This window comes from Ambystoma mexicanum, chromosome 5q, assembly GCF_040938575.1.
Source record: "Ambystoma mexicanum isolate Mex_15411 chromosome 5q, UKY_AmexF1_1, whole genome shotgun sequence".
Classification (NCBI taxonomy): Eukaryota; Metazoa; Chordata; class Amphibia; order Caudata; family Ambystomatidae; genus Ambystoma; species Ambystoma mexicanum.
This window is the reverse complement of record NC_090933.1, coordinates 332303160-332320239: the sequence shown is the minus strand read 5'-3', so window position 1 is coordinate 332320239 and position 17080 is coordinate 332303160. Positions and strand designations below refer to the sequence as shown.

General features: G+C 48.1%; 1 pseudogene; it reads left to right on the top strand.

The window, feature by feature from the left end:
* Nucleotides 1–10749: 10749 nt before the first annotated feature.
* On the top strand, nucleotides 10750–16817 carry LOC138498256 (syntaxin-binding protein 6 pseudogene; annotated as a pseudogene).
* The last annotated feature ends 263 nt before the right edge of the window (nucleotides 16818–17080 follow it).

The window sequence follows — 17080 nt, the reverse complement described above, 5'->3', positions numbered from 1 at the left end:
TGGGGATCTGGTCAAGGAGTTCTCACATATGTTGTTCAGTATGCTCTGCGGGCTGGGAGTAAAGGGATCTATAGAACTCGGTAATTATGTCCAGTATTCAATGGTCCGCCCATTGAGCGTCACCATTCTGATCTTTTATGGAAGTGATCTGCGTATGGCCCAGTTCCCCCCTCATAAGTGTCGCAAGTGTCTTACCGGGCCTGTCCCCCTCCCCATATTTCCTAGCAGCCTGCGGGCGGCCGAAATAATGAACTGCGCTGGTTGCTAGAGTGTTAAACACCTGGTGCTCGTCAGAGATTTGGGCCAGAGTGGTGGGGTCAGTCCCGGAGGAGCAACATTGCTCCAACCTTTTCAGTTTGGCCTCAGATCGCCCAAGAGCGGCTCTAATAGCTTTCAACACCCCCGCCTCCTTGGAAATAGACATAGCCCTAAGGTAAGCCTTAAAGGCCTCCCATCTGACCGCGGCGGTCGTGTCTTGAAGAGAGTTAAGCCCGAAGAAGGACTCAATGTCAGCTAGTATCTCAGATTTAAACACAATGTCTTTTAGAGCTTCGGACTTAAAGCGCCAGGTGCAGAGTGTTGGGATGGGAATTCCCAGCGCTAAGGACAATGTGATTGGAGCGTGATCCGAGAATGTGCGGGGCAAAATGCGTGTATCCTCCACCCTACCCATGATCTCTCTAGAGACTAAAAACAGATTTATCCTGGACAAACTATCGTGTACAGAAGAGTAATAGGTGTAATCCCGCTGCTGGGGGTGAAGTGTTCTCCAGGCGTCACAAATGTTGAGCGACTGCATATGGCCATGCAGCCTGCGCGCCGCACCAGACAGAGCTCTGGGTGCCGTGGCAGTTCTGTCCAGGGCAGTGTCCAGTATAAGGTTCAGGTCCCCCCCATATGATCTGCACCACCACGAAGCCCAGCAGTGTGGTAGTTACGGTGTCAAAGAATTCTGGAGAATCTACGTTGGGACAGTAAGTGTTAACCAGCAAGTAATCTTTATTGACCAGGGTGTAGTGTAATATAACATAACGACCCTCAGGATCAACATAGCTTTTATGGAGCACAAACTTGATTGATTTGTGGATCATTGTGAGAACGCCCCTAGATTGTGTGGAGTAAGAGGTAAAGAACCTGGCAGAACCCCATGATGGGGCAGCAGCCCTCGGAATGAGGCCATCGGAGTGTGTCTCTTGTAGAAGCAATATCTTGCAATTGTGTCTGTTAGCATATGCAACGATCTTGCGGGCCTTAGTGTGGTTGCTCAACCCCCGAATGTTCCAGGACATTATGAGAGTAGCCATTTCAGAGGTAGGTATCTACAGATACAGTACCCACAAATCAGTGAACATCCCAGCTCCCGTGATGGTATGAGCTCCCAGAGTTGGAACAGCAAGTGGGCATGTGTCCCTTCAGCATGCGCACCGCAAAACCTTGTGTGCCTTTTTGTAAAACAACCCCTTTCCCACCCCCCACCCTCACCAATAACCATGGAACAGCAGTGTGAACATCACCCACCCTTAACAGCGCGCAGTTGGGCCGTCCCCAACTTGGCCCAATCTGCCCCGAGGCCCAACTGGGGCCAACACATACCAAAGATTTGAGAAAAAACAGTGCAATCGCAATGGGGTGCGCCGTTGCCGTGCACTAGCATGCCTGGAGCCAAATGGCTCAGTTGCAAAAACGAACAATGGTGGCGGACTCGCGGCGCAGGCCCCGCCTGCGAAGCGGGTAATCGGGGACAGCACACGAGCCCCTACGGTTCCGAAATAAACCAAAACAGTTTTGACAGTCAAATATCGTACATCCCTGCATCCTATATGCAGGGAGCGGGGTATATAACTGAGAGATTAAGGACCTGAACAACAGGAAGACAGACATTGAGGTAGGACAACAGAACAATGCGAGACCAGCTCTGTGAAGTGCGTAGAATGGATGTGCACATAAACGCTGCAGCTTGTAAGGACTGCAGGGGTGTGAGTCATCGCAGGCGCAGAACGTTACAATAAACAGAGCAGCCTAACTAGTACCACAGTGCAGATTAAGTAAACAAGTTCAATAAATGTCCACAGTTCGTGCCATACACAGTTGATTAGCGTCCACTCAGCCTTCTCCAGAGCCCTGAAGCGGTATTTGCATCTCAATGAATTTCACCGCCTCGTCTGGGACGGTGAAAAAGTACAGTTTGCCCTTATGAGTGAGTTTGAGACGAGCCGGGAATAAGATGGCATATGGTACATTGCGTTCCCTGAGCATTTTCTTGACGCCAAGGAATTGGTGTCTCTCCTGCTGTACTGCCACCGAAAAGTCTGAGAAGATCCTGATAATGTGAGAGTCCAGTCGCAGCTCCCCTTTCTCCCATGACAGGCGAAGGATGAGGTCCCTGTCACGATAATTAAGATTCTTGGCTATAATGGGTCTGGGGCTGTCGCCAGGTCTGGGTCGCGGGGCAAGGGCCCGGTGAGCCCGCTCCACTGTGAAATAAGGGGAGAGGTCCAGATCCCCCAGCAAGTCTTTGATTAGTTGTTCGACTGCATCTTCCATGTGCCCCTTCAGGGCAGTTTCAGGGACCCCAATGATGCAAATGTTGTTTCTGTGAGAGCGGGACTCCAAGTCATCGCATTCTGCTTTAACACTCTTCATGTCACGCGATAAGGTGGCCACAGTGTCCTGAAGTACGTGTATCGCATCTTCATTAGTGGAGATCCGGTTTTCAGCCTCAGTGATTCTAGATCCAGCCTGGTCTACACGGGTCTTGAGCGAGGCGACATTCGCATTGATCTCGTCAAGCTTCTCATGAAAGGAGGCAACGTTTTTTGCCATTGATTCCATCATGGCCGTGAGGTCCGGCGCTGCCACCCCCGGATTGGGGTTGTTGTCAAGTTCTTCCTGCGGAGGTGACGTGTGGCCCACCTCCGGTCGAGGGACCGTCTTAGTGAATTTGTCCATGGCACCCCCTTTAGCAGATCCTTTGGAGCGACTCGACATGGCCGGAACCAGGGAGGGAGGTAGCAAGATGTAGGGTGCGGGCTCCGGCAGCGTAACGGGCCGCCGCGGGCACGATAAAGCACGGTCGGTTCAGCCAGTGAGCCGGGCGTTGAAGCTATCCCGTGAGGGCACGACAGCCATCCCTGCTGGCTCATGCCAGGCAGCTCAGCCCAGGCCCCTCGCGGCCGCAGATGGGCCGCTGGCGCGCCTCGGTCGCCAGCGGCCTAGGCCCCCCGTGGAAAGGATTGTCCGGTGGGGCCGGGGCAGGAGCGAGCTGGCCCACAAGTGTAGTGTGTGCCCCAGGGTGCCAGGGGCAGAGCAGCCAGCAGCGAGTCCGACGGGAGGCACCCGGTCAGGTCACGATGAGAACAGGGCCCTGCAAAGGCTCAATGGCGGCGAGGTACGGCGGGACAAGAATCTCCATTTCCAAGAGTCCGATTTCTCCCAGAACTCGACGTGCGGATAGAGCTCGTTGGCCGCAGTGCAGGGATCGTAGCAGGGACACAGGATCCAAAGCAGAACCGCAGATGTCAACGGATAAGAGGCGGCTAGGCACAGAGCTCTTACACTAGGCAGTCATCTTGCAGGCTGCTCAACAGCGCCCCCCCCGACTTTAATTTTATATTTACCAATTGCAGAAAGCTATTCGAAGAAAACCATGGCTCATTTTGCATATTGGGAGAAGATTTTATAGCTACCATTAAACCTGCCATGGGTCTACCTCTGACTGGCACAATAGCTGGAATCAATAGTACAACATGATTATCCCAAACAGGAGCGATGGAAAGCCATATTTCCTGAAAAGCCAAAATACCTCAACTCATCAATAAGCTATCTTTAGATTTAGTAAGATGCTTAAGGCCTCTTGTGTTCCAGGAGGCTAGAGAGAGAGGCTTTTGATTATGGACTAGTTAGTTGTTATTCAGTCTCATTTCTCTAGTATCCAACATTTGTCCATCCAATCTTGCCAAATTTGTCTGTGAGTTACGATTTTGACCTTTGTAGTACACATTTGGTTTAGGAACATACTGATTTCTCAGGTTAGGGGGCTGTTGTTGATCAAAACGAGCTGGATTTAGTAAAATAAAACCCAGTTCATAAAGGTCATTTCTCGCCTTCCACACAGCATTTTTGACAAAGCTTGATTTCATCCATAACGTTATCATAGACAAGTCATTTCTGTGAGGGAATTCTATCTGGTCTATGTCACTCGAACATATCCCTTCAAGAGCTAGAACCTCTGCAAATATATTCATCACGGATTGTCTATTCAGATCAAAACCTGCGAAAGGGATGAGGGCGACACTGCATCATTAAACAGTTTGTATTAGAATCTCTCAATGGAGTACGGAACCCCGCTTTGTTTGCATAGCTTACTTTGCCATGTGACAAACTATTAAATTGTCTTGTGGTGTTGATTAAAGGTGTTTGTGCTCCACCACTCATGGCATTTCCTATTTGATTCTCTTGCGTGTTTGCCTGAGCAATAATTCTTTTTAAAGATTGCTCTATTTCCGTTTTCCATTCACTCATTAAAATGATACTGATTTGCTGAGTCATAACATTCATGCCCCTCACCAGTTTGTTCTGATTTCTCCCTCATTGGCACTCTCTCAGTATTCTTAGAATGACCATTTAGCTGATCTGGTAATGTGCTAGCTGTGACATCTGGTTCACTATTACCAACCATTCTAACTTGTTCCTTTACAGTATTACCATTAGCAACTTCCTTTTGCTGTTTTGCCAAAAGGATTAAATTGTCTAAGGGCTCATATTCTGCAGGCGTATTTTGTGTCGGTCGACCTTGACTCGCTTTTTGTAATATCATATTCCGATATTTATTAGTGATGGCCGTGCGAGCTACATCAGCAGCTGTTTTGGGTAGCGTTAGGGTACGGATAAATAGTGTTTATTTATTTATTTTTCGTATCAAAGATGTTGTACGTTAGGGCATTACTATTCTCTGATGCCCCAGAAGCAGTTAGAGCCACACTGTTTTCCTCTGTACCTGAGGTTGCTTACTGGCCATTTCCAAGTTCTTAGACTTGGCTTTCTTTTTTTAGTGCATGATTGCCCTGGTTTGCACTCCTCATTTTTATCTTGGTTGGTACTTATGGAAGTGCTTTCCAGACACCGATCGTTATGGGGGTCAATAGTAATGGTTTCCTTAACAAGTTCTGTTAGACTTCCTCCTTTTTTTTCGCCCCCTGTTGCAAAGCAGTCTGTTGATTTTGTGTGCAATCAATTAGTAGAATTTCGTCATCCTGTGATTTTGTTTCTTCGATTCTTGGTTCTGAATTTACAGCTAGGCTATTATGTCTGCTAGTTTGTTTCTCACAGCATATACAATATGATTCATTAGCTTTATTTCTTTGCAACAATTTAATTAATAAAGAATGTTGATCATTTATTTTGGTGTCTAGTGTGTCTTATAGACGTGTAAGTGAGAACAAAGCTGCATTCATAGTTTGTAATGATGTTTCTAGACCTATTACACAATTTCCCGGTATTGCTTGTGTTTTTTCATTTGGAGCAGAGTGATTCCGCCGAGGGGTCGGTTGAGCAAAAGAACAGGACATTACAGAAGATGCATTAGCCATAGGGGAAAACATCATAGGTGATTAATATATATCTTGTCTGTCTTCACTGTCGTCTAAGACCTGCTTGGGACTGATTGTCTTTTTTGCCTCAGGTGAACTAACCATGTTCCTATTATGAGTATTTACCATTCTCACCTCATCAACAGTCTCGCTATCACTATGACTGGCAGGGGCATTCGGCTCTGTTTCCTCGTTACTATGTCCGGGAGTAGTATGTTTGCTAGGGAGGATTTCTATCACTTCATTTTGTGGTTCCCCACCCCCTTCCCCGTTCTTGCTGGTCAATTACATTAAGGACTCCTGCAGCAATTAACAAATCTGGGAGGGAGGATTGAGTGCCCATGTTGCTCCCCTGAGTATCTTTGCAAGCTAGTTCCTGATTATTTAAAGGACCATTAAGGCTTGGGTTTTGAACATTTTCATGGTTCCTTCTGCCTTTACACCCTAGAGCACAGAATTTTCTAATGTCGGCCATTGCCGAACAAACTCTTATGCTAGAGGTGGATTTACTGACTCGCATGAGATTGATAGTTCGTGAAGACGTTTTAGGCGTACAAATGGCATCACGTGCACACACAGTGATGGCTTCTTTCGACGGCATCCCGGTGTGCAGAGTCATTACCATTTTGTTTGCAGTAAACTACGGCGACCACTTAGTTGCTACAAGATGTTACCAGCAAAGGGACACTCGGTACAAGATAACAAAATGATGCAATTCGGTCAATTGCGAAAGAGGAAATTAAGTTTCACTCTGTGATCGCCTCTCTTTTAGGCACCGACAACACTGTCTTATTTACTGATCAGTTAGTTGCGCTGCCAGACAAAAGCACAACATGCAGTAAACAATACTCAAATATTCGTGGAAAGACAATTACTCTAATAAACGTTGTTCAAGAATAAAGCTTCCGCTATTAAACCAACAAAAAGAAAAAATAAATTACTAAAAAGGTATACAGTCAGATACGAAACTTCAAAAGTGAAAAATGAACGTTACATTTGCCCACAGCCCTCAGACCCTCAGGCAGCAGACAGCCGACAGCACTTCAAAAAAGCACTTCCTCCAAGTGCGTGCGCGCCAAATGCACGCGGCTCGTTGTTTATGAGGATTGTGGGGAAAAGGGGAGGAGCTTAGGCTCATAGCTCTGTAAATAAGTAAAATAAAAAGGTATATTATATAAATAACACTACTTATAGTGTGCTTAATAGTTTATATGAGAGTATCTCCTTCCTCTGTGTCTTTACCAAGTTTTTGAATAGTAGTTCAGGATCCACAGAAAACGGGCATTCAGGCTCCTCCACAGCCGACAGCACTTCACAAAAGCACTTCCTCCAAATGCGCGTGGCTTGTTGTTTATGAGGATTATGGGAAAAAGGGGCGGAGCTTAGGCTCGTAGCTCAAGTTTTTGAATAGTAGTTCAGGATCCACAGAAAACGGGCATTCAGGCTCCTCCACAGCCGACAGCACTTCACAAAAGCATTTCCTCCAAATGCGCGCGTGGTGCCACTTTTAAGTTACTGGCCTGTGAGGAATTCAATGAATGCATGCTGATATGAAGATATCCTAACCCTGAGCTATGAGAGTCTTCAAATTGTAGTGGCCAGATAACTTCACCTATGCATACAACCTGTCTATGTCTAAATCAGGTTTTCCTGACCTTCTGGGTCTTCTGTACGGTCTGGAATACCGGAGGGATGTCCCCTACAATCGTAGGATTTTGGGAGGATAACTAATACACAATACTATTAGTATGCAAGCCTATGTTGAATCATGCTGCAATATTGTTTAGAAATTATGCACACTGTGAATTGAGACTAATGCTCAAACTAATTAAAAATGCTTGATTAAATCAAGACAAATAATACTCACCTAATCTCAAGTTCTTTGAACAAGATGCTGTAATAAACAAATTGATTTTGTATACAAAATGATTAAACAATCTTCGAACCAACCACTGCTAGGAACATCCCTCTCTGTTTATTAGTCTTCTTTATGGTGTGGCATTTGTGGGGAGCATTGATTATTTTCCAACTTGCTCACTGACGTACCTTCCAATTGTTGTAATTGACAACTCTTTAAACTAGCAACAATGCCCCTAATTTGTATATTATATTTTGTATCTTGGGATGTCCGAGGCCTAAGTTGAGAGCAGACACCACCTTTATTTTCGGTTAGTCCTTTCAAAACCACACTTTGTCTTGCTCTCACCAACACCTCACCAGACCATGCTTTCCAGAATGCAACAAGAATATCTTAGTGCTCTAGGGCACTGAGTGAGGACACAGGGTGCAAGGTCAGGATCTCAGGAACATTGAATTCTTCCTTGGGTTCATGTGTTGTCACCTTAAACCTACTGTCCAAATATCCTTCCAATCATTAGAAATCACAAAATAGAAAGCCTGGTGAAACATTTCCCCATAGGCGACCAAGCTGCAGAGGAAATATAACAGCTTCAGGAGGGACATGGTGAGGGATTTCTGAGGAGTGGAGTGGGTGGAAGATGGACCGGTGCACTCTTAAAAAATTAGCAATGACATTGTCCTAGAACAAACACAACTGGACCACAGGAGCAGAGAGGAGTGGATGGACGAGAGCAAGAAAGAAAGCAAGGTAGCAGCACATTATGTGGGAGATGTGTTACAGTAATCTACAAGCACATATTTGAGAAGGAACATTTGTGGGAGAGACATATATCCTCTTCTTAGTAGATCCTAACCAGCAATATCTCAGTCACAGGCTCAAGTGGGGGCTTGTATTAAGCCAGATATGAGCACTGTCAGTGTCGTTGAGAGTACTAATTGTAATATGGGTCATCCCAACAATAGTTATCCCACTATTGCAGCTTCTTTTTACAATAGAGGAATGGTCTATAGCAACTTTGAAGCTACTGTAGTTAATGTTAATCTTTATTTAGGCATGTTCATTGCATGCACACCCATTAACAAGTGAGCATTTGCTGCAAGTAACTTTGCATCCCCCATTGCATCTTTAAGGAGCATGTCTTGTGTCACTCAATGTGCTGGCTCTGCCTACCAAGAGGTGTGTTCTCTCTGGTGGCAGATAACTCCATGAACATTATGAGCTGCCACAATATACATTATGAAAAAAATCGTTATCAAGTGTACTAGAGACTGACACAAGAAGGTACAATGTGAGGCAATGTTGTTAGCGCAGGAAAGCAATACAGTTACAAGTTGGACCTAGGAAGTGGTAAAACCTAGCTTGCATTGGGTCTACAAATGACAAGTCACATAAGGCGCTGCAGGACAAAGCATGGAGGGATATAGCAGGTGACCAGCTTGAGACAGGGATGTTTGAACATGAGGAGAGGATGCCCAAGCAGGAAGCGATTCATGTGACTGTGCAAGGTGGAGTTAGTGGAAGGAGGAGACAGCTCTCTCTGTGATAAGTGTGCTGTAAGCAAGGTAATAGACATTAAGTAATTATGTGTTCTTTGTGGAACTCTCTTCCGCCTGAGGTAAGACAAATGAAATCCATCCTGCCTTTCAAACGTGCTCCGAGGACCCATATCTTCAAGTGATTGACCTATATGTCTTGACACTATTAGAATGTGAGAACTGATAACTTTTTTGATACAGTCTGTGATTTGTTATTGTTTTTTTGTTTGTCTCTTGGCGTGTGTTGTTATGCACCCAGATGCCTATGGGTTTGTTGGTGCACTTTAAATAAATAATCAAATAAATAAATAAATACATACATACATGTGTTAATATATCTACTTGGAAGGTATGGAAAGTGTCTACAATTCGGCTCAGGGTTCAGTTGGTCACATGGGAATACTATTTCATTTCATCGCAATGAGTAATAAGCTGAATATCTGACGTGCTGCTGCATGAAATTACAGTCAGAATGTGTTTGCTTGTCACGACTCGGACGGTGACGCACAGCAAAACAACAACAGGATTGCAACCTGTTTCTCTCTGAAACCTATGGCGCCAAATTGAGAGTTAAGGGGCATTTTGAAATCTCTACTGGGGTATGGGATAGGGGCTTGCTTTTAAGTTCACTGTCTCTTTTGGGCTTACAATGTATCAATGTTTTCTCCTCCATAACCAATAGAGATCCTACTCAAAACAGTCCCACTAACATTCAAATGCCTTCTTAACACAGCACCTTCATACCTAACTGAGAGAATGGTCAGGAGAACTTCCATCCGTCCCACTAGAGCAGCCAACTCCTTTTGTCTCGAGATACCCAGATTCACTGTATTGATTTATCTTTAGCCAGTGGTGTTCTCTCCTAATTTTTGAAACATGTTCCTTGTTTGGCATATTCAGTGCCGTTCTAAGGACATTGTTCTGTAGGATTTGGCTTTTGTCTAGAATATATTTATTGGCCCCTAAGTATAGGGTGTTGAAATAATCGAATGTTGACATTATTAGGGCGTTGGCAAGGATAAGGCAGCTGGCTTTGGATAAGAATGGCCTTCAGCCTCTAATGAGCTTGCAGGTGTATGCCGTGGACGATGCCATAGAGATTACTTGCTTAGGGTGGAGTCAAGGTAAAAACCTAAGGTTTTTACTTCTTTGACGACCTTGATTGTTTTTCCATCTATGTTGAAGGCGGAATAGTTTGAGTTACATTTTTTTAGATTGGCGGCCGAACCCTGGATAAGAATCTCAGTTTTGTCGTCATTCAGGTAAGTGATAAGTTACTGTTGTTGCTCTATGTATGGCACGTGTAACGAATGGTATGTGCAGATGTGTCCTTTGATATTTGTTGGCAAATTATTTCATTTGTTTTCTGAAACATGACACCAGCTTGGAAGAGAGAATCAGCCTATATAAATTCAAAGTGTTCGTTTTACCTGCAACCAGTATTCAAGGAACAGCTTGTCTTTTAGCATGCTGCAAGTGAAAGGGTTAACTTTCCACAGCTGAGAAATCGCCATAAGGAAGCATTCTCTGTAGCCTATCTAAAAAAAATATATATATATTGTGGAGGATCGGCAAAGCAAAAGATTTCTTAAGGGCATGACTGAATGGAACAAATCATTGGGAACATTGATAGACATTATTTTAATAGATTCAAATTAGGAAAACACTTTGCACCGGGTTCATTTTTTCAGTTCAGGTGCACATTGAATTATCTCATCTGTATTTTATTATCTCCACTGAAGCACATAACTAGGCTCCTAATAACATGCAAGCTTTGAACATTAACAGGCCGATTCATGGAATCAACGTGCGGCGAAAAAATGGCGCACGCGTGCGAAAACGTGCGATTCGCAGAGAAACAGCGAAAATCGCAGTGCAAGTGCGATTATCGCACAGAAAACATAGCACATCAATTCATGTAAGTCTGTGCATGCGCGAAATGTGGGATGTGCGCTGAGAAAGTGCGCGGCGCACGCTGGCGCACAGGTCAACGAACGCCGTGCGATAAGGCCACAGCGAATTCGCACATAGCGCGGCGCACATAACAAAAGAATGGGGAACAACTCGTGAAAATGTGGGCGTCACGGGGGAAGTACAGGAGGCAAGTGCGCAGAACGCCCACACGCTCGCCTACAACACGTATTCATGGAATCGAATAGGGAAAAACAGCGCACGGCCAAAGATGCGCACAGGCCCATACATGTCCGCCACACGAAAGCAGGCGGTAGCGTCCCTACGCAGGAAAAAAATGTGCGCCAAAGTCCTACACGCACGAGAAGGCCCACACGCGATCAGGCCTGGGGGAGCGTGTGCGTGTATTTCAGGGGTGCGCAAGAAGTTCCACACGCGATCGGGCCTGGGGGAGCAGGTGCGTGTATTTCAGGGGTGCACGTGAAGTTCCACACGCGATTGGCCTGGGCGCGTGTATTTCAGGGGTGCGCGAGAAGCTTCTCACACGCGATCGGGCCTGGGGGAGCGGGGTACGTGTATTCCAGGGGCTCGCGGGTGTTTTTACACGCGATCGGGCCTGGGGGAGCGGGGTACGTGTATTTCAGGGGCTCGCGGGTGTTTAAACACGCGATCGGGCCTGGGGGAGCGTGTGCGTGTATTTCAGGGGTGCGGGTGAAGTTTTACACGCGATCTGGCCTGGGGGAGCGTGTGCGTGTATTTCAGGGGTGCGCGTGAAGTTCCACACACGATTGGCCTGGGCGCGTGTATTTCAGGGGTGCGCGAGAAGTCCCACACGCGATTGGCCTGGGCGCGTGTATTTCAGGGGTGCGCGAGAAGTCCCACATGCGATCGGGCCTGGGGGAGCGTGTGCGTTTATTCCAGGGGTGCGCGAGAAGTTCCACACGCGATCTGGCCTGGGGGAGCATGTGTGTGTATTTCAGGGGTGCGCGAGAAGTTCCACATGCGATCTGGCCTGGGGGAGCGTGTGAGTGTATTCCAGGGGTGCGCAAGAAGTTCCACACGCGATTGGTCTGTGTACGCAATTCCATTGGACCAAAGGCCCTGACAGCGCAGGCGCGTCTGTGACGTGACACGCGCGGGCGTGTCCCTGTACCCGGGGGAATGTCTTGTGGTGCGGTTTAAAAGGTGCGTGTAGTACGTCATTTCCTTGTACGTGCTTCCCGTGGAGAGCGAGTGGGTGAAATCTGTACTTCTTGTCGGTTCACGCGCGATTTACTTCACAGCGTTTCCAGTTTGTACTCCCTGTTACCTCTGTCAGTATTCTTCTGATTTTCTTTTCAACCTGTTTCCTCAAACAGCGTTGACTTCTCCTTTTGTCCTGTCTCCTCAGACAGTGTACAATTCTTCTTTTGGCGGGGGTGTTGCCAACGCGCACACACGCGTATTTTTCACGCTCTTTTCCCAGGCAGACGGTGAGTCGCGCACGTATTTACCAACTGTGCTAGCCCCGTGTGTAGCGTACCCCTTCAGAGGTCATTGTAGGCTGCGTGTGACACGCATACGTTCATTTTTGTGTTCCTGGGTGCCACAGCGTAGTGCAGGTTCCTTTTCCCACGCACGTGGTCTACGATGAGTCGCGTGCACGTCATTTTCTGTTTTAGGGGTGCCTCTGCGTTGCGTGACCCGTCATCTTTCCCCAGGGGTTGCATACAGCCTTGCTAGAGCACTGGGGTACAAATTCAATCTAGTACCCTACCCCTTTGACCCCCAATTGCCCAGGACAATTGTCCACTGCAACTCCCATACGCACAACTCCATCAGTGCCATGGCTGGGAGGCGAGCAAGTGGTAAGGGTGGCAAAGGTGGCCGAGCCTCAAGAGGTGGGCGTGGTAGGCGCGGTAGGGGACATGGCCAGGATTTGCAGACTCCCCCAAGCCCCCCACGTGTGGAGGACCAGTCAGGGACACACATTCCCCCCCCCCATGGTTGAGGGAAACGTGGCTGACACCATCCCTGCTCAGCCCTTGTTGGACCGGCCCGTTGTGGCACCTGACCTAGCACAGGGTGACTCCCAGGCTGACTTCCAGGTCGCCAAGTCTAGGCTACGGGTGGCGGCGCAAACCAGTGTCACCAGGCCACGTGGTACAGGGGCAGCCATGTCATCTGCTGCCCCGAGTAGGCGGGGTGGGGAGGCTGCAGGGGCAGCTGCAGCTCCGTCCACCCCATCTGTGACTCCCCCAGCAAGGACAGTGTTGGTCCCGGTACATCAGACTGAGGTTCCCCCTGCCATCATCACACTTCAGCTAATGCCTGCAGAAAGTCATGTGGTCAGTGTGCCATCGCACACTACTACTACACAGTCCACCGGTGCTCCTGCCTCTAGTGTCCAGAGCGGCGTAGGGCACTCCGGATCCCCACCACCCACAAAAAGAAAGAGGAAGAGTGCTCGTCCAGTACAGGCTGATGACCCCGACACGGCTACACGGTCCGGCACGCCAAGGAAGCCTAGCTTCAATGATGCCGAACTGGATGCACTTGTGCAGTATGTGTCCGAACATGACGCCGAAATGTTGGTCACTTCAGGGTGTAGGATTACACCTGCTTGACGTCAGGCACACTGGCAGTCCATCGCGGACAGCATAAGTGCCCTTGGGTTTATGAGGCGCACAGCTGTTGAGTGCTACAAGCGCTGGAACGACCTTAAGCGTAGGGCAAAGAAAAAGCTGGCCTCAACTCATGCCGCAACTCTGGTGACTGGAGATGGGTCTCCACAAGAGGACATAGAACTCACTCTACATGAGCATGTTGCTGGGACCTACGTCACAGAGGAGCAGATCCAAGGTGTGGGAGAACTGCCAGATTATGAGGCATTGTTCGGTGAGTGCACATGCATGTGTGTGTGATCCATGTGTATGTAGTTTGTGGAAGGGGATCTGGTTGAGTGCCAGGTCAGGGTGTGTGTGCCTGAGTGTTTTGTCCCACCCATGTGCTTCATCCAATGCATTCTGTGCCCCGGATTTGGGTATTACAGTATCCCTTCTGGCCACAGTAGGCGTTCTGCACTACATTGCACCAGTTGCCCTTGAAGTGGCATCTTGCTACCACATTGTTCCATATTTAGCTGTGTTCATTCAGGCTGATAGTAGGAATTCACCTGGTCCTACTGCGCATCACTCTGCCCCATTGTCACATATATGACATGCCCATGGTACATGCCATCTGTGTGATGGCATGTGTCATGTATGTGTATTGGACATGCCACTCACAGGCCAATGTGTGATATCACTTCTAGCCAGCATGCAGCTGATGTGTTGCTCTCCCATCTTGGTGTCATCAGTGTCTGACATTTTCCTCCACTTCCAACTCATGGACAGTGCATGCATGGGAGGGTTATAGTCATGTGGGACATGTGTAAATCAAGTACTGGTACTGTAGCTTGTCTGGCCTAATAGCGTGCCATGGTGCTAATGCCTGTTTCCATTTTTTGTCTTTCTTGTTTTTGCAGAGGATGACGCACCTGATGCTGTTGAGGGAGAGGAAATGGTGCAGGCCCAGGAGGGATCTGAAACACGACCAGGCACCAGTGGGGGACGTGGTTTGGTGGTGGGGGAGAACCCTCTCTTGCTGCAGGCCATACTGTCCCGGGGTGTCCCTGGCTGCACCTCCCCAGAACTCTTTTCAGGTGTTGATTCGGATGAGGCCTATGTGGATTCGCAGGTATGTGTTCATGGAAGGGATACTGTTCTGTCCGACCCACCTGCACCAGGGGTAGAGCCCACTATGGGGATGTCAGTGTTGGTAGGTGCACCTCTGGTGGTTACGGATGCAGGGCCACACTCTGCAACATCTGATCCTGTTCCTGGGCCAGCAGTTCAGAGGGGAAATGCAGTCCTGCAGCTTCAGGCAGTGCCGACACAGCAAGGCGCAGTTCGCCTTGCCCCAGACAGGTGTGGTGCCCGCCAACGCGGTGGCCGTCCGCCACCAGGCAATACCGCATGGGAGCAATCCATTTACGGTATGGCCAACCAACAGGCAGCATCATCCGAAATGATTGCTCAAGCCATGGAGAGGGTGGCCACTTCCATTGTCCCCCCAGAAAGGCAGATGGAGCTACTACAGCAGGCAACAGACTCCATTTGCCAATCAGTCAGGGAGGACATGTTGGCGTCCAACAGGGACAGACAGGCGGCCCTGGACAATCTGAGGGAATCAATTTCTATAGATGCCCAGGGACAGAGGGAAGCCCTGAGGGGAGAGGTCCGGCACCTCAGGCAGACTCTTGTGGACCTTGAGGCTTCAACTGTCACCAGGACGGAACAGCTGCTGGAGCGAGTCACCCGTACGCTCTCAGCAGAGATGCAGGCAACTTGGGCGGAGGTCCGGGCAACACGTCGGGTGTTGCATGGGGATCTCCGCACCATGTCTCTCCAGAACGAGGCCTTCCAGGCCCGCATGCTTGCTGCCATGGAGGACCAAACTAGTTCACATTCTTCCAAATCCTGCACCACTCCTGCCAGCGGTACCTGTCGGACAAGAAGCCCGAGTTCATCAACTGCCAGTCCAAGCTCTTCGGAGGGAATAGCATTCTTCACTCTGCAGCAGACAGAGTGTCCAGTGCCGTGCAGAAGGCGAGCCAGGCCTTGAACGAGCGCGGGGAGCGCTTGGGCCGCACAGAAGAGAAGACCGCGGACATGATGAACAGCGCACAGCAGTTTGCAGACACTGCACACAAACTTGCCATGAAGCACAAATGCTGAGATGTGGTCCCCACCCAGGAGGAAATGAGGAAATTCTGGGCACAGCCATTTTGTTTTTATTTTATACAAAGCCACACCCACTCATTGACTTACCTTCCAGCCAGGCTGGTACCATCCCGTTGGGTCACGTTTCCAAGCTCATAGGCCCTCACTGCTCACCTCGCTAAGCAACATCTCCTTCACAGCTTTTTTCATTGTGTTTTTTACATTTTTTTATTTTGATTGTTTTGGACTGCAGATGGACGGATACAAACAATGCCAAATGAAAGTCGACAACACCATCAAGATCCAAAACTGGACTATTGTGATTTAAAAAAAAAAAAAAATCAAAAACAAAACTGACCTGCCCTGGTGTGAAAACAAGTGAGGATTAATTAGAGCTCCAACACGTCGGGAAAGTGAACGGTGATGCGTTGCATTTTGGCAATGCCAGGTTGGCGTTCTCATTGGTGGACGAGCTTGATCACTCTGAAGTCATTCCAATTTGCCTGGGTGAATGTGTTGGCTGTGGGCCCCAGGGTGGCATCCTGAAGGCAAGTGCCCCCCACCCATCACCCCTCACGACCGACTGAACCCGAGGATGCATCAACTACAAAACCTGGCCCTTTCATCGGCTGAGAATGGTTCAGGACTCAATAGACCAGGCTTTCCCACTGCTGTCCTACCTCGCTATCCCCTCACATAGCAACTGTCCGTCCATGCTTCCCAGATGAAAGCTCGCTGTTGATGTACAGTCTCACACCTGTGGAGGTTTCTGATAGCAATAAAGTGGCATGGAGGCGGTTGCGGAAAGTGCCATACAGGGCAAAGACACTTGACTGCCCCTTGCCCGATGTACCATGTGTTGCTCGCCTTGTAGACTTGTATGTGTTCCGTTTCAAGTGGCGGCATTTGTGTAATGTATGCAGGCATTGGCATATGAATTCAGCCGTGTTATTGGGTTCTTATCACGCAAACTTGGCCATTCTTGCAAATCAATGTACAGTTTGACTGTTAATGGGGGATAACGTGTCCTAGTAGATACATTGCTCTATATAATGTTCACTTCTCAGAAGAACTTGAGCTAAGCCACCATTTATATGAGTGTCGCACATTTCATTCTTCTTTTGAGTTGCCAATCCTCACAGTGGTGTATCGCAGAATGCTGTGTGACTTTACAAACTATGACGTTCCTAATGTTTTGGATGACATCTGCAATGGACTGTCAGCTAGCGAGGGCTGATGGGATTTTTAGAATAACATTTATGGGGAGCCAAAGGTTGCAGACTCCTACATGATGAGATTTTACGTATGTTGGTTTAGGGAAAGTAGCCGACTTCTGGAGATGGAAATCGCTGAAGTTCAGCAAGGCCTCCTCCATTGTATTCAATTCGAAGAGAAGGCTTCATAATTCCCCTGGGGCCGATGCCGTGCATGGACAACAGTACT